General features: G+C 34.0%; 1 protein-coding gene across 43 annotated transcripts in view; it reads left to right on the top strand.

Annotated features, from left to right (window-relative positions):
* SOX6 (SRY-box transcription factor 6) overlaps window positions 1-22,976 on the top strand; it is a 705,491-nt gene that overhangs the window by 221,669 nt on the left and 460,846 nt on the right. For 4 of the 43 annotated variants that reach the window (XM_078340636.1, XM_078340633.1, XM_078340646.1 and 1 more), the window contains exon 1: window positions 15,817-15,871. The exons of the other annotated variants lie outside the window; for them this stretch is intronic. The gene's annotated coding sequence lies outside the window, so the exon portion shown is untranslated. Of the gene's footprint in view, window positions 1-15,816; window positions 15,872-22,976 lie in introns of those variants that run through there. 43 annotated transcript variants of the gene reach the window in all.

Below are 22,976 nucleotides of genomic sequence, written 5' to 3'. Positions count from 1 at the left end.
GATCCATAAATATACATATTTGGAGATGGTAGATAGCCCTTTATAAATCTTTGCAAAAGTTCTGAGAATTTAGACTTAATAGTGAAAGGGGATGATGGAATGAGTATTTGGAGTAGCTGTCTCTGAAGTAAGAGAAGGGACAAAAAGTTATCAAAAGAAGAATTCTTTTATTCTAACTTGCCTTAAGAATTGCTAGATTCATGGTTTTTGTCCCCCTTTTGGGACTACTAGAAACAATTCAAAGAAATTTTTGCTGTGTAACTGCTATTTAATGAAGTTTGCAATTGTTTTTATATTTTCCTCTGAAGTTACCTCACTGGAATAATTACTGTCAAAAGAAATTCTTATGAATTATGCTGTTTAGTATTTTCACTATGCAGCGTTTGTTCTGGTTTTCTTTTGGGGGAATAACCTGTCTTTCACTTTTGGTTCATGTGGTTGAGGTGGAGCTGCCTTTATGCTCCTGTCATAGGGAGTGGGTATTTCATACTCCTGACAACAGTGATTGGTTCAGAAATAAACATGCTATCCAGGCCAGGCCAGTGAGACTTAATCCTGGGATATTTGCTGGAATTATTGGGAAGGAAGTACTGTCTTTCTAATGAGTTTCTAACCTTGAGCTTCTGATAGTCATCTTTGCCACTGAAGGAGGAGAGCCTTCCTGAGAAAGATGAGGAGAAAACCCAATTTCCTAACTGTACCATTTTAGTACTGTGTCCAGCTATATTAGAAGGCAGAACTTTTCAATTAAGTCAATTAATAAACTACTTTTTGTTTGCCTGTTCATTTATTTATTTATTAGAGTTGGGGGTCTCACAGTATTGCCCAGGTTGTTCTCAAGTGATCCAGGCTTAAGTGATCCTCCTGCCTTAGCCTCCTGAGTAGCCGGGACTGCAGATACATGCCATAGTGCCTAACTAACAAATTATTTTTTAATTAAAAAAAGCTACTTTGAGGTTTTTTTTATTCAGTTACACAACTGAGTGTTATAATGAATACAGCCAAAGTTGCATAACTGACTGCAGAACTGTTATGGTAGATGCATATATGGATATATCTGATTTGGATAAATATTTTGATGTCCATTGGCTCACCTAATATTTGCAATTTATTGTAGTTTAGTTTTCATGAGGGTAAAGGAATATGGGTGATATGATGAAATGCATTACTGTTTATACAAGTATAGTTTTAGCTGAAATAATGTTATTAGGATTGTCAAAGAATAAAATGCAATGAGTTGATATAAATAGATAATAGATAAAACAGATAAAATCCAGACTTTTAGTTTACATTATTTCGAAAGTAGAGCAGATTTATAGAATTTCTATATATAGCCTTCCATATGTAGTCTTTTTCCTAAATAAAAGAAGTTGAAATTTGCTTATATTTTTGAAACTCACTTATTCGTAGCAATTTGTTATTTTCTTAGATACACAGGTTCAACAGGAATTGCAGACAGTACTTTATCTGTCTGTGCTCTTAAGAAATATTCTCTGCTTGTGACATTTTCATATGTTAATCCTTTTCATTAATGTATAATTGTACTTAAGATCAATTTTAATGGATTTGCTTTAAATTAGAGATCTCACTAGTTTGGAAAACAAAACAAAAATGAATATTGTACACATTTTGCTGTTCACCTAGAAAACATAATCTGGGTTTGAAAGAAAATTTATTCTCCAAATACAGCTATGCAAATTCTGCTTGACTTTGGTAAGTCACTTTTAAGGGTAATGTTTTTAATTTAGATTTCTTGCTTTTTTAGGAGGTCTGCATTTTGTTTATGTTTTTATATTGAAATATGCATGTAAAGACTAGGTTGATAGTTTAATTATCTCTCTTAAGCACAGGCTGGACCATTCTGTAGTAAGATTTTATTACTTAAAAAATCCTGACATTTAAATAAGATCCTGTTTTATTATCCATTAAATTAAAAGATGTATATTCTCAATCGAATTTGCTCTTTTTTACCTGGCAAACCTTAAATGCCAAGGTCTTAAGTTGGCAGTTTTTCCCCTAACCCTTATAGATATGTCCCTCAGTTATAAGAGCCTCGGATCTAAGTCCCTTGGGTGTTGATGCTCTCATTAGGAAAAGATTGGGGTGCTAACTAGTTTATGAGAGTAAGGGCCTCATTAGAACAATTTTAAGATCAAGCCAAAATTGAAGAAGCCAATGAACTTTGAAGGTCCACGGGGACAACCAAACATTTGGAATGGCATGCTCACTTAGTTATATGGGTGTAGTTTCTCAGAGGTAGTAGATTTTACAGTTTTACTATCATTCATTATGTAGAATTTCCCCTTTCCTCAAATGACCCCAAATTTGCAACCTAGACCAAATGCAATTTAAAGTGGATAAAATTCCATCGAGGAAGAGCTTTCTCTGACACTACTCCTTTCCCGTCCCTTTAACCCATCTATGTGGTGATTTTTTTTTTCAGTCTCTCACTGTCTATTTATCTCCCTTACCATAAACTGTTCATAGGAGAGTATCACACAGTAATCACATGCACCTTTATTATTATTATTTTTGGTTAAAAGTTATATTAAAACAAGAAAAAAGATAAAATCTCTCATATACTTCCACAGTATATCACCTTTTTTCATTTTTACCTGCTTATTTCCAGTCCTTGTTCATATCTTTTTTTTTTTTTTTATACAGGTTTTCACTCTGTTGTCTGGGCTAGAGTGCAGTGGAGTGATCATGGCTTACTGTAGTTTCGACCTTGTAGGCCCAAGTGATCCTCCACTCTCAGCTCCCCAAAGCAGCTGGGACTAGAGGGGTACACCACCATGCCTGGCTAATTTTTTTTTTTTTTTTTGTAGAGATGAGGTTTCACTTCACTGCCCAGGCTGGTCTTTAACTCCTAGGCTCAAATGATCTTCCCACCTTGGTCTCCCAAAGTGCTGGTATTACAGGTGTGAGCCATTGTGCCTGGCCCCTTGCTCATATCTTTTAAAAACTAATTTAATATAACTGCAATTAGAGCATAGATGTCATTGTGTGTTTTTAATTTAATGTTAAATAATAAATATTTCCCACTGCAAAGAGCTTGTTATGACCTACACAAGCATTTAGGGAAGCCCTAATGTGTCTTACCTTTTTTGGGTCATTACTACCATTTGGGCCTTACTTTATTTTATTATTTTAAACTTATTTAAGATTTAAAATTTTTTGAAATTTATTTATTAATTTTTGGTTAAATTATAATCATATATATTTTTTGGATACACTGTGATATGATATATGTATGCATGTGAAATGTATACGTGTGGAATGGCAGAATCAAACTAACATATCCATCACCTTAAATACTTACCATTTGTTCCTCCTGCTTAACTGCAACTTTGTACTCTTTAACCAACATCTCCTTATTCCTCCCCATCCCCACCCAATCTCTGGTAACCACCTACTGCTTTCTGCTTCTATTGAGTTCAGTTGTTTTAGATTCCACATATAAGGAAAACATGTGGTTTTTGTCTTTCTATATAATTGGGCCTTATTTTAGATAGTCTTCCTCTTGGCCTTGAGTTATTTTATTTAAAATTAGCCTGAAGCTTTTTTTTTATATTAAACTGAGGGAAGACATTGTTCCTGTCTTTGATGGCAGTTCGTCCTAAATTTTACCAATAACTGTACACTTTTTGGTAAGTTTTATCTTGTATCTATTGCATCTGTTGGGATGCTTATAGAGTTTTTCTTCTCTTATCTGTGAATATGGCATTATTGGTAGATTTTCTGAACCATTTATGATAACCAGGGCAAAACCTATTTGTTCTTAGTGGATTTTCATTTACGCTATAGAATTAGTCCATATTTAAAGGATATTTGTAACTGTGTTCATAAATGAGGTTAGTCTGTAATTTTCTCTTCTTCTAGTGTGTTTATTTTAATTTGGAATCAAGGATAGATATTCTAGCCTTATAAAATGAGAGTCATATCTATCTTAGTGTGGAAGAAACTCATGATATTACCTCCCCTTGAGGCATTTGCAATCAATTTAAGTTAAAACTCTTAACTGGGAGGAAAAATATTTTTAACTTTAAAGAATTTTGAGACATAAACCTAACATAGCGGGTTCCCTTTAACCAACCCTATGCCTTTTTTTGGTTGTGGGACTGCAAGAAGAAAGTAGGGGATAGAGAAAATGTTGGTAAAGAATAAGGTTGTTTCCATAAGGCTCTGTCATAGCAATGCAATTATTTTGGTGATTATCTTTGTTTTTTGTCAGACCTATGGTTTAATAAATTGGGATTAAGAAGATAGCAGGTTGATGGCATTAGTTAGGGAAGATATTATGAGAGAAGGTGTTAAATGAACAGAGAAAAAGGCTCTTGCACCAAAGTTAAAGGTGATCTGATATTTACTTAGTTTATTTACCAAATGTCCTTTATAAAGGCAAAAGGGTAGAACTTCTTCTTCAGGCCCCACTATTACCCCACTGGTTGCATTAAACCATTTATGACCTCATTCTTTATCTGAGTCTTTCCTTGGGGCTAGTTTTAGTCATATTTTTATCTCTATAAAACATCAGGATGGGAGGTGGTGTGTGTCTGTAGTCTCAACTGCTAGGGAGGCTGAGGCAGGAAGACTTCTTGAAAACAGGATTTCAAGGCCAGCCTATGCAACATAGTGAGACCCTATCTCTCTGAAAAAAAAAAAATCTGGGGAGGTAGCTGTGGCTTTACATGTGATTTGACCCATATTTCATCTTATTTAATCCTGTAAAAAATAATTTAAAAAACAAATGTTAGGAACTTTAATCTTGGGGCTTCTTAACTGTCTGATGTGACTGATGATGTAATTTCTTTAAAGAGAATATGCTTACTTTTTTTGTTCTTCTAATTGTATGATAATTTTAATCAACACAACTTTTAAGCATATACAATGTACCAGGTAAGATATATGTATGTATGTGAAATATATGTGTGTGAAATGATAGAATCAAATGAATGGATATGTAGAGACAATATTCTTAAGGAGTTTGAGCTCTCCTTTTCCATCTTTGCTCTTTATGGCCCTTTCCTTTTCTGATATCCAAGCACTTTTGTTTCTCTTTGCCTCTCTGTCAAAGCAAAGAGACTTTTAAAGGAAAGTTTGAGTCAAACCTAAGCTGCTTCCATTGAGAAGAATTAGTATAGTTTTCTGACCATGGGCCTATTGTTTGTTTAGAATGCAGCATTAATAAGGGCACAATGCTAGCCTTGATTTTTATATGGACCAATTAACTTTTCTCTTTTCCATGACTTTGGATCACTACTCTAATGATTGATACTTGCTAAAGACCAGGTGAGAGGAGTTGGTTGCAAAATGTTAGAAAAATAGGACAAATTGCATTCTTGCCTGGTATCATTCTTATTTATAAAAGGCAAACCATTACTTAAGGGCTTTGCTTTAAAACGATTATTATTAAAATAAGTTGTAAAGGAATGTGGAAAAAAGAAAAGGTAATGAAAAGGATTTTCTTATGTTATTTATTTTTTTCTTTCTGTATTAGTTAATTCTTAAGAATGTCTTCTCCATGTCATTTAGTTTCCTTTTTAATACCTTTGGATGCAAGATTGAGCTTTGCTGGCCTTTATTTCTTGTTCCTCAGGTGTTAGTGCCAGCTTTGGCAACCTCATTGTCAGTGCTGGCTCAAATGAAGGAATGGCTGAAGGCTCCTTTTGGATACCCACTTCACTGGTTATTTTAATTGCTCAGAGGGATAATTGTTGAGTGGTGCCATAGGATAGTATTTCCCTTGCCACAGGGGTTAGGAATTCTGCCCAATAATCACTCCTATTCCTGCTGGATATGTGTCTGTGAGTGAAAAGACATAACTGGCTTGAGATATATCCCTAAAGCTCTATGTAGGGAACCTGTTAGATTAACTTTTGGAAACTGATGGAGTCATCATGGATACTTTCCTATTGATCTTTTGTAGAAACAACAAATTTGCAAAGCTTAAAATTAGCTTCTTAATTATCTTACTCTAGGACACCTTCTCATGTAGTGTCCTCGGACTACTTTTCTTTGCTTTCCTCTTTCACAGACAAAGCTGTTGGAGGAACAATAGGTATGTAAGTGATAGGGATTGGACTTCCAAAGAATTTTTATTTTCACTGCTATTGTGGCTATATCTGCTGTTGTAAAGGGCCATGAAATACTGTTTTCTGGTATTCTGTGGAATAAAACTGTCTATACTTTCTAAGACACAGTATTGAACAAAATTCTGGGTCTAGTATCCATTAGATAGCTCCTCAAACTTAGCTGCTTTTGTGAGTGGAAGGGAAGCATCTGAGACAAAAATGTTTGTAGTTTTGAAACCTCTTATTAAGGAATAACTGATTTACATTAATGTAGTACACAAAAATAATGGTGAACTTGTATGGGTCACATTTTAGGATTAGCTTAATAGTTGTAATTTCTAAAGTTGAAGTCAATGGAGATAAAGTATAATGGGGCTGTTTGTTAATTAACTTTTTAAGAATTTTTCTCACTTAATAAAATAAAAATGACATCAATTTTGAGTGGCTGTGTAGATAGCATTAATTAAAATGGAACAAAACAGAAGCTTCTGCTGAAGATCTTAGGGAGTCATCAAATGACCTTGACCTCTTTGCTAAGACTGAATATTTTAAAGGCCCCAGTTCTTCTTCATCCTTCCTTGTATTTATGACCTTTGCCATAAAACTTTACAGTGCCCTTCCAATATTGATAGGGCATTTGTCCTCACGACTTGACTCTGAGATCATTTAGCTTACATTGTCCAATGGGATGTTAACATATGTGACACATGTAGAGGCTTGTAGAAGCACTTGTACATGTCTGTTCACACTCTTGCTCTTTTCTGTTACTATGGAAGAACAATCCTGGGCTAGCCTGTTGGAGGATGAGACATATGGAGCAGAGTTGAATCATGCTAGTCCCAGCCAAGGCCAGCCAACCACAAGACATGTTAGTGAGCTCAACTGTAACCAGAGAGGTGTCCAGCTGACCTACAGACGCACAAGCTAAATAAATGCTTATTGTTGTAAGCCACTAAGTTTTGGGGTAGGCAAACCTGTAGCATTCTTCTGGCTATAGATAACTGATACAACCTCAAATAACCCTCCTTTTTAAAGGAGTCCATGGGACAGATATCACTGATGATCCTCAGTGATTTCTTGTTGTTCCAATGACAATATTTCATGTTAGTTTCAAGAAATTCCTAGAACAAGCTACTCAGGAGTATTCACTTAAGACTTGACTTAAAGTGGATTATGTTTTATCTGTAGGGAATTCTAAAGATATTTTCCATTCAGTCCACATATTAACCTAATGTATAGTAGCCTTATGGAGCACAGAACCATTTAGTTCATAAAGAAAGATAAAGCAGAAAATACCCATAAGTAGGCAAGTAATTGAGGTAAGTTCATATAGTAGGAAATGCAAAGGACAGTATATCCTTTGTCAAGAGCAATTTTGACTAAGGAGAGGTAGCAATGGTGGGTTCAGTAAAACAGAAGGCAAAAACAACGATTAGGAAAAGGAAACTTGATTTACCTTTGAGCTGGTTAAAGACAACATGGTGTAAAAATAGCGCTATGAACAAAGACTGAGCTTTCAAATCTTAGCTCCATTTACAATCTGCAAGCTCAACTTATTAAAGAGACAGAGGGATAAGGGATAGGTTGGGGAAGGTTGGATGAAAAGAGACAAAGAGTTGGTTTTGTTGGGGCATGGTTCTTTAATTCATTGTGCTTTGCAGTCAGATGACAGTTGCCTTTTCTAAGTTCAGGTTGTATATAGTATTGCTATTTCATTTACTTTCTTTTGTAATAGAAAGAAGTCTGCCTTTTAGTGATCATATGAAAAGTAGCTGGCTGAGAGTCTTCTGGACAGAAGTAGGGCCTTACTGAACATATCCAAACAATCATGGCCCTCCATACATCTGAAGCTGTATTCGGACAAGGGGTGTTAGATGGGGGACCTGTACTTGGTTAATTCATTATATTACTTGGAAAGGTCCTTATTATTGCGCACAGCAGTGTGGTCACCTGGCGGTAGGTCATTAGCATTTTAGTCTTCTTTTCCTCACAACAATGTACAAAATGCTAATTAGAGTATTCTGAAAGCTAAGTAACCTGTTTTAAAAATCAGACATTTTAATTTGCAGCTTTAATGGCTGTTTTATAATAACTGGCTTTATTGGGGGTAAAAGCACTTCTCATGTTCCACTAGCAAGGCAGAGTATAACAGAAGCTGACAAAATTAAAAACCTCATAATGCGACCTTTGCCTGGGATAAAAGGCTGTTTCATAACAATTTCCTTTTGTTCTTTGTTTAAGCCATTACTCTAAAAGGAGCCTCCGATTAATCTAAGTAAATGCATCATTACAGTACTAATCCATGTCCTTCTGTCAGTGTCTGTTTTAATTAAATAAGAAATGCTAGCAGAAAGATATCACGCACAAAGCTGTGATTGGAGAAAGAAGCACTGGTTGATCAAGGAAAAGATTAAAAAGAGCTTTAGTGTTTTGTCCATTTGCATAACTCCATATGCCACAGAGTTTCAGGTTGAAAAGAAAACTTACAAAAGAGTTTAGAACATTTCATTCTTATAGATTTAAAATAATGGGATTTACCAATGAAATTCTAATCATCCCATTTATCACGTTAGACATTTCACAGCAAGGAGCAGAACAGCTTGGGGTGTGTCTTTTAAACCTTTTATGCAATGTTGTCTTGTATCTGTGAAAACATACCTATCAAATTTGCATGTGTTTCTTCTTATTTTAGGTGAAGTTCATGGTGAAACCTGGTTGTGGGCATACAATATGATTTATTTTTTCTTTTTAAAGTGTCTTGCCACTTTTAGTTTTGCTTTTGTAAAAAAATGGCTTTCTATTGATAACACGTTAAGAACTTAGGTGTTTAATTGGTTGTTAACAATAAAAGTACATTTAATAATTGCTTATGAAATTGAATATCGTTACATTGTTACACAGAAACTCTTCTTAGCAGTAGTGTTGCAGAATTCCCGTGGTGAGGGCTTTCTTAATATACTGGCCATTATTTGATGTAATGAAAAGAGAAAGTGTACAACAATGAGATTGTTAATTAATTTAGCCTAACAAGATGAAGATAAATGAAGAGAAGCACAGATTGAATGAAGCAAGAGGTCTTATTTACAATTTAACACGTTTTTATATAATGCAGATTTCAGTTGGTAAAAAACAGACAGACCCTCACCCCAAGTACTCACTAAAAACAAAAGTATGTCTCCTCTCCACAATTCAACACTAAAATCTTGGTTTGACTTTACAGAAAACATGTACTGTCTCTAGATAGGAGACACCTTTACAGTGTGTAAACAGTGCTTTTCTTTGGCTAATAATCCTACACTAGTTAACCTTTAACTTCAGTATTTTGTTATTCCCAATGTAGACTGGAGATGACCATGAGAATAATTATCTAGAACCCTTTGGGTTTCTTGTTCTTCAGGTTATCCTGAGACATCTTGCTTTAGTTATTTAATAATAATTTTATTTTAATTCTTTTTTTGCCAAAGGAAAGAAGCTCAAAAGTGGGAAAAGAAAAGAAAAAACAAGCTCTGTGCCTTTTTACATGTGATTGAATCTGTAGCAATTGTACGGAATTCTTAAATTAGCATTATTTTTTAAGGTCTCTCTTTTAGTGATTAATGAGCTTTATCCAGTATTTGACCTTTTATCATTCTTGCTTTCTGCTCAGAAGTACTTCCTTCCTTCCTACTGTAGTTAGAAAAGACTGTCTCTTATCTTACGTTACTGTAGGCAGTGGTAACAGGGCTCTCTACAAATGGCGTTATTATGGTCACTATGTTTTTATCTCAGAGGTCACGAACAAATCCATGCAACTGCTTCTAAGGATTTCAATAAATAGGACTTTTTATCCAGACAATCGCCTTTTATGTTACTTTTAAACAAAACTACTAGTCCATCAAGAGTTTCAAAAGAAAACAATTCTACAGAGTGCCGGTATGGCCGCACAGACCAATCATCATGGCACCCATTCTCCAGTCCTTTATTTTTCAAGTCCACAACAATAGGTTGTTGATTCAATGGACAAGACCAGAACAATTAAGTTCTCTGTTTAGCAGCAGTGCAGCATTTTAATGCCCTACTCTAATAATGGTCTCATTATTGTTATTCTAAGACTGGGCCTCAGGAGGAGGAATATTTGCTGGAGGTACGTCATTATTTTGCAAATTTCGATTAGCTCATCATGTTGTCTGTAGTGTGAAAATCGTAGCTAATTAGGGCAGCCAGTTAGACTACCAGCTTTTGAGCTTATGAGTTAAAAGGTAGCATACTTGATAGGCCAGTGATGTGAAAAAGGTGGTAAAAAAGGAGGATTAGAGCAGTTGCCTTAGTAACTCCAACTTCCATCTGTGAGGGAACAATGGACTTGTGTTTCTCCCCTACCTTGGTGTAAAAATTGGTTTTGTTTTGAAAGGACAGGGTTCTTTTTATGACAATCTGGAATTCAGCCCAACTGAGTGTAGTTTTAGTTGTTAGGAGAGACCATTGGGGATAGGAAAGATGAAAGGTCATGGTGAGCTTCAAGGACATGAAAGGTTGTTGTCTCATGTAACAATGGTAGATTGTTTTTTTTTCTAATATTTCTAGCCAGCCCCTAAGTCAGGTGATGGAACAAATACCTACAGTTTAGTCAGGTGAAACAGGAGGGGGTGGAGGAAGGAAAGAAGAAAAATGGGGTAACAGAAAGTTTGTATTTTGTTAAAAAATATGAAAGGGTAACTCCAGTTTGCTTTTATTAAACAAAGTGATATTTCTTTGTCACCATCTCTGAGATTACAGTATGCTTTGGGTGGTGTGCCTCTGTGGGCCATCACAACTCTGGGAAGCTCTCCAATGTGTTAGGAAATGTGATTTAAGCTTTCTTCCTGAACTCCCAGGAGACCAGTGATGTGATACTTAACAATAAATTTAGTTGTTGTAGCTTTCTCACATTATTGGTGTTCTTAAAAGGTTTTCCTTCAAATGTACACTGAACAAAATGAATGATAAATATGAAAGAAATTTGTTTCACCACTGTACCGGGTTTTATCATAAATTCTATGGCTTCTATCACAGAAAGTTTACAGGAAACTGTTTAGATATTGCTGCAATAGCGACACAAATTTTTCTATATGTACATAAGAAAATGCCACAAATTTAAGAGCTATTGGGGGTTTGTTTCTACAGAGGAGGCAATAGAAAAACAGTGAATACAGTGTATTATATATATATGTTTTAAACCCTCAAAACCAAATCACCCTTTCTGAGTTTAAAACCCTTTATTTCAGCAAAATGAGTGACTTGTATTTTCCTTCCATATCAAAATTAAAACATTTAGGGTTGTTGTTGGTGGTGTGTATGTATGTTTTAAGAACTACAGAGTGTATAGGACAAGTGTACTTTATTTTTTCTAAGCAAAAAAAATCATCTCTTGATGATTTAAGAAATCTTTATACTTCTTCTTCTCTATTGTCCCAAAAAAACCTTTGTGTGGTTGAAGCTGGACTTGGTCCAGGGGGTTGGGGAGATTTTCAAATTCTCTTTTAATCCTTGGTCTTTGTTTTCTTGTTCTAGCCAACCATCCTATTGCTGTAGCCTTTATTCTTTTGAGAAGCTGTGTTCCTTTGATTTATTGTAGTTACCTCATAGACTTAAAGTAATATAATGGAACTTTAGAGCTTAATGACTTTTGAGGTCTCCTAGTTCAAATCTTATATCAGAGAAATTTAGAAAGTGAGACTGGAAAGTTGAAATGACTTGCCCAAGACAACTTAACTAATTAGAGCTAGACAGCTGCCATTTGCTACCTAGTTTAAATATAAACACTGAAATAAAAAGAAGACTGGAAAAGCATTATAAAAACATGTCTAACTTGTTTACCGGTAGTTTTAATGGTTGAAGGGAGATGGAATAAAGCTAACATCTGGTAGTGGTGGTGGGGTTTGGGATTCAGATAAGATTTTTTTTGGTAACTATGAAAGCTCCATTTTAAATAAATGGAGACTTTTTTTTTTTCCTATCAAAAACAAACAACAGCAGCAACAACAAACTCCAGCCTAACTGGGAAGGTACTAGCATAGGATCCAGAATCTGCAAACCTTTCTTGGTCCAGGCACTGTGTGAGATACATTCATAAGCATTTTTCTAATGTAAAATTTGAACACTATTTCTAGTGTGGTAAATTCGTTAACTGTTCTTTTTCCTAGTTTTTGTATTTGTAGAAAGGGACCCAATGTTACTCAATTTCATTAGATGCTATGAGACATAAGAATTGGTATATGATTAAAAAATGTAATATACATTTGGCAGAATATTGTAAGATTGCAAATTTGTGCTTTATGAAAACACAGATATCAGAAAAACAAATATGGACTATAATATTTAGATCAATATAAAGGCCATGGTTTATTTTCGGAACCATTCAGAAAGGATTTAGAAATTTGGGACTATATTTAATCATAAAGGAGAAAATAAAATAACCCATAATTTTACCTTATTATTTCATTATGAAATTTACTTCCTAGTAATATTTTGGTATATTTCATGTAAGTGTTTTATCTATGTATGTATGAGAAGAAAGAACATGTCTAGCTTGTTTACTGCCCTCTCTCTGGTGCCCATAATAGTGCCTGACTCATAGAAGGTACTTAAAAAATAGTTGTTGAGCAAATGAAAAAATTTTTTTGCAAGATTGGATCATATTGTAGGTACATTTTTATATTTAAAAACTCATTGAATTTTTTTTATGTTAATAGTCTTGTAGAACATTTTAAATCACTACATCTTACACTGTCATATGGATGTACCACAATTTGTTTTACCATTACGTTACTGACTTACAACTTTTCAGTATTATAGTACAAAAGCCCACTTATAAGCATATTTTGTTTATTATTAAAGTGGTAAAAATGTTAAAATGGATGAAAAATAACTCCCATGATTGTAGTATAATAATCTCACCAAACTTTGTCACCTCTTTCAAGTTTTTCTTCAATGTCTTCTTAGTGAGATCTACCTTGACCATCGCTTTTAAAATTGCAACCCTCGAAACAGTCCTGTTCTCTCTAGTGCTGTTCTGTTTGTTTCCAGAATTTTTTTCAATATTGAACATAACATATAATTTGTGTATCTTTTAGATGTATCGCTTTTCTGTCCAACTGGAATATAAGGTCTATGATGGCAGGTAATGTTTGACTGTTTTTGTTGCTCATATTACCAATGTCTTGAACAAAACCTAGAACATTGTACATGTTCAGCAACATTTATTGAATGGTTTATTGAAACTTTAAAAAATGAAACTTTCAAAAATTCAACATTCTTACTTCAGTTTCAGAATCCTCTTTTCTTCACATGGGCAACTCTCATCAACCAATTTTTTGCACTGGCTAAAACTTCCATTTTCTCCCTTTGAACGTGTACATGTTATCCAGTTAAATCAAATCATGGCACTTGATTGAATTTAGGCCAATGTTGGGTAAAGTCAAATGTCTTGTAACAAATACCCCAAGCTTTTACCCTTCGAGTCAGTCTGAACTCTGTCTTTAGGTAGGTGGATGGTTTTAGATGAATAATGTCACCAGCATCACTCCAAATAATTCCCTTCCTCATCTGGAAGTCCTTCTGGTAAGAATCTTGAGGCTTAGGTCTGAACTGGGCAAACACAGGTTAATCTGATTATTTATCTGTACTTTGGGATGATTTTACCTTAGTCTTACCCTAACTAATATTGGTCATATTCTTAAAATTTCTTTAGGAAAGACATTTTATAAATTTTATTTGCTGTTTCACTGTGTATGGTTTATAGTTTTCTTTAAAAATAATATAGTACTTGGGAGGCTGAGGTGAGAGAATTGTTTGAGTTTAGTCATGTGAGGTTGCAGTGAACTATAATAGTGCCACTGCATTCCAACTTGGTCAATAGAGTGAGATCTAGTTTCTTGAAAAAAAAATAATAATACAAAACAATAAACATATTACCACTTTATTTGTGGATATGTTAATTAAAATCTTTTATACAATAGCAATTTATATAGCTACAGTAATCCCTTACATTTATATGGTATTTATAGTTTCAAAGCTTTTTAATAAACAGGATCCTGTTTAATTATAACCCTATGAGACACACAGGACCTGGTTTATTATATTCGTTTTGCAGATGAGGAACCAAAGCACAGATCCCGTTAAGAGACTTAGTCTAGATCATAAATCTAGGAAGTGGAAGCAAGACCATGAAAAATCTAAGTTTTTTGAGTTCTACTAGTTCAGTACTTTTTTTTTCTTTCAGTCACTTTAACTTTCTCTCATAATCATGTTTTGAATCATCTTTTTGTTGACCTTTCTTAAAAGATTCTATGAAAATGAAACTAAATGATTAGAATTTATTTTTTTAAAATTTTATTTCGGTCTGCTATTCATTCTGGTTCTCAAGGGTTTTCCTTTAGTTTTTTGTGGTTCTTTTTTTTTTTTTTTTTTTTTTTTAATAGTCTTTATCTTTTCCTTCATTCTGGCTATGAACATGGCCTTTTGTAGCAATTTGTGAAACTACTGGCTGCCATGTCTGCCTTTCGACCTTATAGAGGAAAGACATGAAACAGGAGATTAGAGTTTCATGAAGCAGAGAAAGGAAAAAAAAATCTAGGGTAAGTGGTGCTCAGAGACATAGGTAGCTTGGCCTCAATAAGACCCATAGATAAAAAGTGTGGTTAAAGGACTGATGCTAGTATTTTTCTATAATGGAGTAGAATTTTTGGTGTCAATTGTCCAATCTTTTAGCTAATACATTGTGTCTGTGGTATTAACTTTCTCCTGAGGCTGCTGCTGTCCTAGTAGACCCTTACTACACTGTCCCACACCTGCTGTGGTGAATAGGACTTACTTTTCACATCCAGAAATGTGAAATGGACAAGTAGCTAAGAGGCCAGGGAATGGTCATCGTCTTAGATGGACTACTGGCACTCAGGTACAGAAAAACAAGGTGGAATCTTAGTTATTGGAATGAAGGCAAAAAGTCAAGGTCAAATGAGTAACAAGGTACATAATTTTATTCTGAGTTCTAAGGAATTATGTTGGAGTCCTTCTTAGGTGAATTTAAGGTGGTCCTAGAGCATTGGCTCTCTAACTTTTGAGGTATGTAAGAATCACTTGGGTGGTTAGGACTTATAATGTGGGGGCCAGGTGTCTATATTTTTTGCAAGCATCCGAAGTTACTCTGATGCAAGTGTTTATAGATTGAATTTGCAGAAAATTTCCATAAAACCTAGGATCACATTTATTGTAGGATAAGGGGCCATGTCACTACAACTGTTGAGAGAGGGGGCATTTGGAATTTGAAAGTCAGACCTTTCAACTAAGAGAAAAATGTATGTCTTGTGCCAGAGCTGAGTTTTGTTTATCTGCATGTAAGAAAGCAATAAACATGGGCTGGTATGCACTGGACTGGTGTGCTGTAAATCTGTTAGGTTTTTCTCCTTATATATCTTGTTTCTTGTGTTTATGACCTGAATGCTTTTGTACTATCTAACAAAGATTTATACCTTTTAGTGTAAAAAAAGTAAGGCTGATTATACTTTTGGGCCTAATCTAAGTTGTCCCTCATTTTTACTTTCCTTTTGATATCTGCCTGATTAAATTTCCCCTGTTCCTTCCACTTTCGTAAATTGATTAGCATGAGTTGGGCAGACTGCTGTAATGCTAAGGGTTAACCAGAAGAGAATTACAAATGAACTATCTAGAAAGTTGATTATTAATCCAGCTAGAGAAGAAATATCCTTTTACTTAGCAAGAATGAGTATCCGAAGAGCTGATAATATTGTTCAGGCAGCGGGGTGGAATGGCAGAGCCTGGTAAGTAAACCAAAACTTGGATTTAATCTTTTATATCCACTTTTTAAAATGATTAGAATGTTGCTATATTTAAACAATTAAGTCTAAGATGAATTTACAAGCTGCTGTAACAAATCTAAAACGTTCTAAATGTGTTTGTTAATGAGATCCCCATACATGCTATCGGTAGACGGTAACTAAAAAGTATTTACGTAAGTAGATAAATATATTTAATTTTGAATATTTATAAAAAATACATGATTAGATTTGTGATTAAGAACAAGGAAGTGAGCATGGATAAATGATTACTAAAACAATCTAAGTCCAAACCTCAAGGAATATAAACTGAAGAATCTTGAGTGACAAACTCTCTTGTTTTTTTCACAAGAGGAAGTTCTGGATTCTTAGGTATTAAAATGTAATTTAAAGTAAAATATTCACGTAAAGATTCAGTGAGATATTTTCCAGATGTCTAGTTAACAAAAACTGTTATAGGTTCTGATATTTTTGGGGTTCCAGTACTCATTTCATCATGATGTTTAATAAGGACTTTTCTAAAGATAGCTTTTATGGTATTTGTGAATTGGAAGGAAAGAGAAATGAGAGGATCTGTGCTATTTGTACAAAGAAAATTAAGTGAAAAGATATGATTTTAATAATGTTCTTCCACTAAAGACTGCTCCTCCTGTTGTAGAAGAAATTTTGATGACAATATTTAATTATATAAGATTGAGATTTTGCATGAATTACTTCATATTACAAAAATGAGCCTTTTAAACATAATGTGGACCATACATTATTGAATATTATTGAAACTCTATGTAATCATAAGTAATTTCAATGTACTATTATTGTACTTAGGAGAAGTTAAGAAACATATTAAACTTGACTTACGTTGCAATTCCACACAAACAAATGCACATTTTTAAAATCTTTTCTTTCAACATCTTAAGTAGGAATAAAAACAATTCAAATTAACATTTTGTCATTTAATGCTTAAATGAGCACAGAAAACGTATCTTTTCAAAAACTGAAAATTCAGTGTTGGAAATCTACACAATATGTATGCATGTGTTTGTGTATGTGCATTTGTGAAAATATATTCAAAATGCATGTATATAGGACTAAATAGTGTACATTTAGTCCTATATACTTGACTTTTGTTAGGTCTAATGTTCAGGCCTATATTTAAGACTGGGAATAGTAGATTATTGTAAGTGAAATAATAAAAATAGTTAACATATATTGAGCTCTTGTGTGCTAAATGCTGTGTCTTTAATCTCATTTAATCCTCAGATTAACTCTGTGCTTGTTGGAAAGCTGTAAGGATTATAGTGTATGCTAAAACAAAAGATAAGCTAATTAAAGAACCCCTAACATCTGATGCTAAAAGTCTGTAGAATAAAGGCCCAGGAAACAAAATGTGTAAGAGGGGAGGTTCCTAAGTTCTATATGCTTGTATTTTTTAAAATGGAAAGATTTGATATGACCCTGGGAAAGAAGAGGGAAAGGAAATGAAGTAGCAAATTCTTAGCATTCATTAATTCTTTAAATAATTTTTGTTAAGAAAATTTCCGTCATACAAAAATGTTAAAAGAATGGTATAAATACCTATGTGTTTATAAGAAATAAAACATTACTAATATAGTTGAAGCCTTTCCAGTTTTATACCTCCCTGTCTTCATGCTAGTGGTAATGACTTTTGAATTTGATGTCTTTCATTCCCATACTTCTTAACAAATATTATGCTTAAATTCCATATTTTTTATATGGTAGGGAAAACCCTACCTACCATGCTTTGGGATCCAATAAATACTTTTCCTTGGCTTCCTATTATACTTTAATTAAAACAAACAAAAATTATTCTTAACATAAAAGACCCTGGCCCTGCAGAATCTGACCCCTGTATTGCCAGCCTCGGCTCTTGTCGTTCTCCCAAATGGTTCTTTCTGATCCAGCTACTGTACTGGTCTACTGTCAGTTTCTTGGACCCTCCAAATTCTTTTCTACACCAGGGTATTCACATATGCCGTCTTCTCAACTGGAATGCCCCTGTTTCCACTCTTCGTCAGAATGATTCCTATTCATTCTTTAGGTCCCTGTTTAAATGTCATTTCTTCAGCGAAACCCTCCCTGTTCCTTCCAATGCAGATCTTGTCTCCCTGCAAAGATCTTGTTTATTTTATAGCAGATATTTCAATTTGAAATTATGTGTCTGTGTGGTTTTTTAGTGTCTGTCCTTCACTCTGGACTGGCCCATTTTGTTCTTGGATGTTTTACTTACCATGTAGCACACACAGTCTTGCACATTACAAGCATTCAGTAAATATTTGTTGTTGTTATCAGGGAAAGGAATGTGGTGAGTGAGAAAGAGTGAAAAAAGGGAGATTGAGAGAAAGCACAGTACATAAAAATAGAGTCTGTTGGTTGGTTTGGATATACTGTTTAGAGAAAATTATGCAACTTGATGCTAGCAAAGATTGGGTGAGGGTGGTGGCAGAAACGTTTTTGTTTTTTAATATCTAGCTGTAGAACATTTAACAGCTTTTCTTCATTGTTTCTGTTTTTCAGTGTAGTCTATCACTTTTGTGTTCTCGCTTTGGGGAATCTGTATTCCTGGACACAGGAACTGAACTTTCAAGTTGTAAACTTGTGGAGCAACCCCAGTGGCTATAATCTTATTATGGAAATGCTATAATGGGCTCTAAAAATCTGGAAAAATTTAGGACACAGTTGAGAAAAAAATACCTGGTATTTTTGTAGAGAAAAGCCATGAGACCACGTGGAAGGGTTTTAAGGTAGATGACAATAACGAAAATATTCATAGTGTTTCCAGTTGCTAAAATATTGCTAGACTTTCTTAAAGAGAATATAGAAAAGATTATAAAAAAGGAAAAAGGAAATGAAGTAAGTCTGAGAGGATGACTGGGTTTATGAAATGTCAGAATATACTTATATTGTATTCTATGTAAATCTTTGCTGGCATTTGCAATTAAGTCCAAAGCTAAAAGATTATGCTGGGATATTTTTTTTGTTGGTGATGAGGGAAAAGGAGATAAAAAAGAGGATTTAATTAAAATGTTTTGGTGTTAAAAGGAGGGGATTTATTGAGTGTCTTACTTGAGGTGCCAGTATTATTAATAACATTGTACCTTATGTTTTTATTACATGTTACACTTTCAAGTGAACTTTTTCTTATGTTATCTTATACATTTATTTTTACTTATCTGCATTCTATTTTAGACCAGTAAATGACTATGGAATTATAATAGTGTCTTTTTTCATCTTATTCAATGTAAAAATTTCTTCTTCATAGTAAAAATATAATTAAAAGTTTCAATCTCACAATATTTGGAAAGATGAAAAGTCAGTAGATTCCTCTGAGGCCTTATAGTAACCCTGTGAGATGGTTAAAGTAGAGCTGTTATTACCTTTGTTTCACAGCTAGGAAAACTGGGACAGAAATCAGACAAGAGCCAGGACTAAAATCTTTTTTTTTTTTTTAAATGCATAGATGTAACTTTCTAGGTAAGATAAATATTCACCTCACCCCTGCATTTTCCAAAAGATTTAGATTGGAGGTTAAGTTTTTCTAAGAACCAGGATGAATTAGGTGGATGTCCTTCGTAAGTTTTCTAGATTTGAAGTTTTTATTTTTTCTAATTTCCTAAAGATGCAAAGTAGTTAACAATTTCCAGCATAAGGAACTGGGATGGTTAAAGGCATATAATTAACAGAGACACATTACTAAGCCCAATTATAGGTTAAGCCTTCTTGGAGGAAGTTTAGTGGTTAATTTGTTGCCCAATATTTTAGGGTTCCAAAAATAAGGAGAAACAGGCGTGGGCTTAAAAGAATGAAATATCTTAATTTTTAGTAAATGAACTGTGGCTCAAATGAAGCCATGTGATAAGGCAGAAGATAGTAGTCTATTGGGTAGACAGCCAAGTCACATGAGCTGAAGATGGGTTGCTGCCCATTTAAAAGATATTTTAAAAGAGACAGTGAAGAGCAATGTGTATGTCATTTATATATATATGTGCAGGTACATAGAGGGATATTTTTTTGAAAACAAATGCCAGGAAGTATTTTAATGATTACCCAAGAATGTTGTTGCTTCATTAAGGTAAAAGCCAAATCTTGTTTTGTTTTGTTTTTTTCCATTGGACAAATTGCCTGGTTGCAGAGAAATTCAGTTTCTCACACTTTCCTGGGCTCGCTTGCAATAGCTTCCCTTAGGTTAAAAGAACAAAGCATGTTTATTCTGTAAAACAGAAATCTTAGGAGAATTCAGTAGGCATCCTGGGATGGCTAGAGTGCTATCATAGCGAAAAGAGTTTATACTGTGGAGTGCTAGACTGGAGTTAGTAGTTGAGTCTCAGAGAACCAGAGTCACAGGCAAGCAGAAGAAATAACTTTGTAACAGTTATGGTTGACCCAAAATGGAATGGGCTTTTTGCTGAGATGATGAAGTTCTTGTCACTAGAAAGAACTGAGGAGACAGATTAAAATGTCAAGTTATTCTAAATTATTTCAGTATTAAAGTTTATGTGAAGATGTCCTCTGTGAGTCATCTGGCTAAGACAGGGAAGTGAGTCAACTTAAAGGACAAAGATATATTCCTCTATTATGTGAAGCCAAGAATGAAGTTCATGAAGGCCACATGTACTTTCTGAGTTGCTCAAGCATATGAATAATAAAAAAGGTGTGTTTTTATCTGTAGACAGCCAACTGATACCTGGAATTACCTCAAGTAAGAACTTTAGACTTCACCATGTATCCTCAAACCTCTTAAGAATTGGTGTGAGTGGAAGTGATATTATAAAAGGAAGAAAGATTAAATCATTTTGTTTCTCCATAGGGTCCAGATGTGGAAAATAAGAATTTTAATCGGCATTTGGAAGAACAGATTTTAAAAATAATAATAAATTAATTGTCTTTTAAAAACTTCTGATCTTCTGGCACATTAAAAAGTAGATCACATTTTAAGCACTTTAGAGATTTTCTGTTATTTTTGTTTCTCTTATTGAGGTAATATTTCATTTAAAACATTAAGAATATTTTAAACTTAAACAAGTAAGACATAATAGATTCTTGTTGTAAAGCAGTGCCTGGCATATAGTGGACTATCATTAAGCATTTCTTGAATTAATAATTATTGAACAAAAGGTGAGGGAAATTTTTCTTAATGTCTTTTTTCATCCTAAAGATGATTTCTTTCCCCAAGAATAACTGCTATTTCCAATTTTGTTTGTGTCTTTCCAGATTTCTTCTATAATCACATACAAATATATACCATTATATAGAAACATGCAGTTTTATTTCATGTCAGGGTAACAGTCTCCTCTTTTACACATATTGCTTTATATCTTACATGTTTTTTTCACTTAAAATTATGGCTTAGAGCTGTATGTCAGTTTATGTAGCTTTATCTCATTTTCTTCTACATAATATTTTGTACTATATTGTACCATTGTTATATTAATAGACATCTGAGTTATTTTCTGTTTAAATATTCTCAACCAAAATTCTAGGCATTTCGGTATTGAGGATGGCAAAACGTGATATCTTTTAATATATATAAAATTGGTATAGAAAATTTCTACTTGGTAGAGTTATGAAAATTAAATAGAAAGATAAAGGCACCTAGCACTCGGTGGACCTTTAATAAACATTAATACTCTTCCTTCCATCTTCTCTTAAATCATTTGCAGGAGGGTAGGATTGAAAGAATAAAGAAATGTTATCTCTCACTTCCTCATTTTCATCTTCCCCTATATGTTATTTGTATTGCATACTGAAATTTTAATTCTCAATCTGAAGGCTGTTGAAGGTGTTGACTTACTTAGTGCTTTTCTCTCCATTGTTCTTTAATGACTGGCTGATGAGAACATGTTTACTAATAATGAATTAATTCATTCACTGACTAAACATCAATTTGTGCCTACTATAAGCCAGGCACGAAGGGGATAAAATGAAAAAAGATGTGATTCTTACATACAAGAATCTCATAAATTTGTCAGCAAGACAGACACATAAACTAATAAATACAGAATAATGTGATAGGAGCTTGGGTAAATCAGGGATGGGAACAACTAGATGAGTAGTCAGAGAAGGTTTTCATGGAGTAGGCAACTGTTGAGATTAAACATTAGAGGGTTATTAACATTTCATTGAAAAGATCAAAGAAAAGGACATTAGAGATAGAGGAATAGAATGTGTAAAGGCATGAAGAAATGAAAAAGCATGGTATCATTTAATTGTCTTTAAGGCAATACAGTAAATATTTATTATTAGAGAGTAATTGGTAGTGAGAAAGGGCCTCTTAATCCACTGAAAACTGGGTAGGGATAACAACTAAAACTCTGTACAAAACACAGCTATCTGAAGGCACTGAAGAGCGACTTGAAGCAGACTAAATCTTGAGAGGAGAATGAGCTTTGTAAGTCTGGAGGGAAAGAAACTGGGTAAGTTTGCTATTTTCAAGCTTTCTAGTATGAGGGCAGGCTGCAAAAAAAAAAAAAAGAGGGTTTTTTTTTTTTTTCTGACCTGGAGAATCAAGGGAATAGACTTCGGGCAACCACAGATCCTAAGAGGTAAGGAGGTAATCCTGTCAAGGAAAAAGCCACAGAAAGGTTACCACAACTTTGATATTACAAATCTCTGACTGATCCCCAAACCATCCATGTGCAGGATTGGTCTCAAGTAGTTCAAGTAAGGTTAAAAGTGCTAAATAGATTTCTGAGCTACTGCTCACTGCAGGTAAGACAAAATATGCAGTTTTAGTCTCAGCAAGTAAGCTTCTTAAACAATAGTACTATTTGGAATACTAGAAATGAATCTAGAGTCTCCACAGCATAGTGGTCGCAGTGTCTAAATAGAATCCAAAATTGCTAAACATATGAAGAATCAGGAAAATTTGAAAAAAATTAGAACATCTCAGGAGAGAGAGATAAATTATTAAGAGCCAAAAGGGAAGTTTAAACTAAAAAAAATCTGAAATAAGAAAATCACTTGAGAGAATAATCAGCAGAATAGAAATGAGAGCAAAAATTCAGCGAAACTGAAGAAAGATCAATAGAAATTATGCAGTTTAAAGAATAGACTGGCCAGACATGGTGGCTCA

The sequence above is a fragment of the Callithrix jacchus genome, chromosome 10 (genome assembly GCF_049354715.1).
Source record: "Callithrix jacchus isolate 240 chromosome 10, calJac240_pri, whole genome shotgun sequence".
Taxonomy (NCBI): Eukaryota; Metazoa; Chordata; class Mammalia; order Primates; family Cebidae; genus Callithrix; species Callithrix jacchus.
Note: the sequence above shows the minus strand (reverse complement) of the source record. Positions and strands in the feature narration are given on the sequence as shown.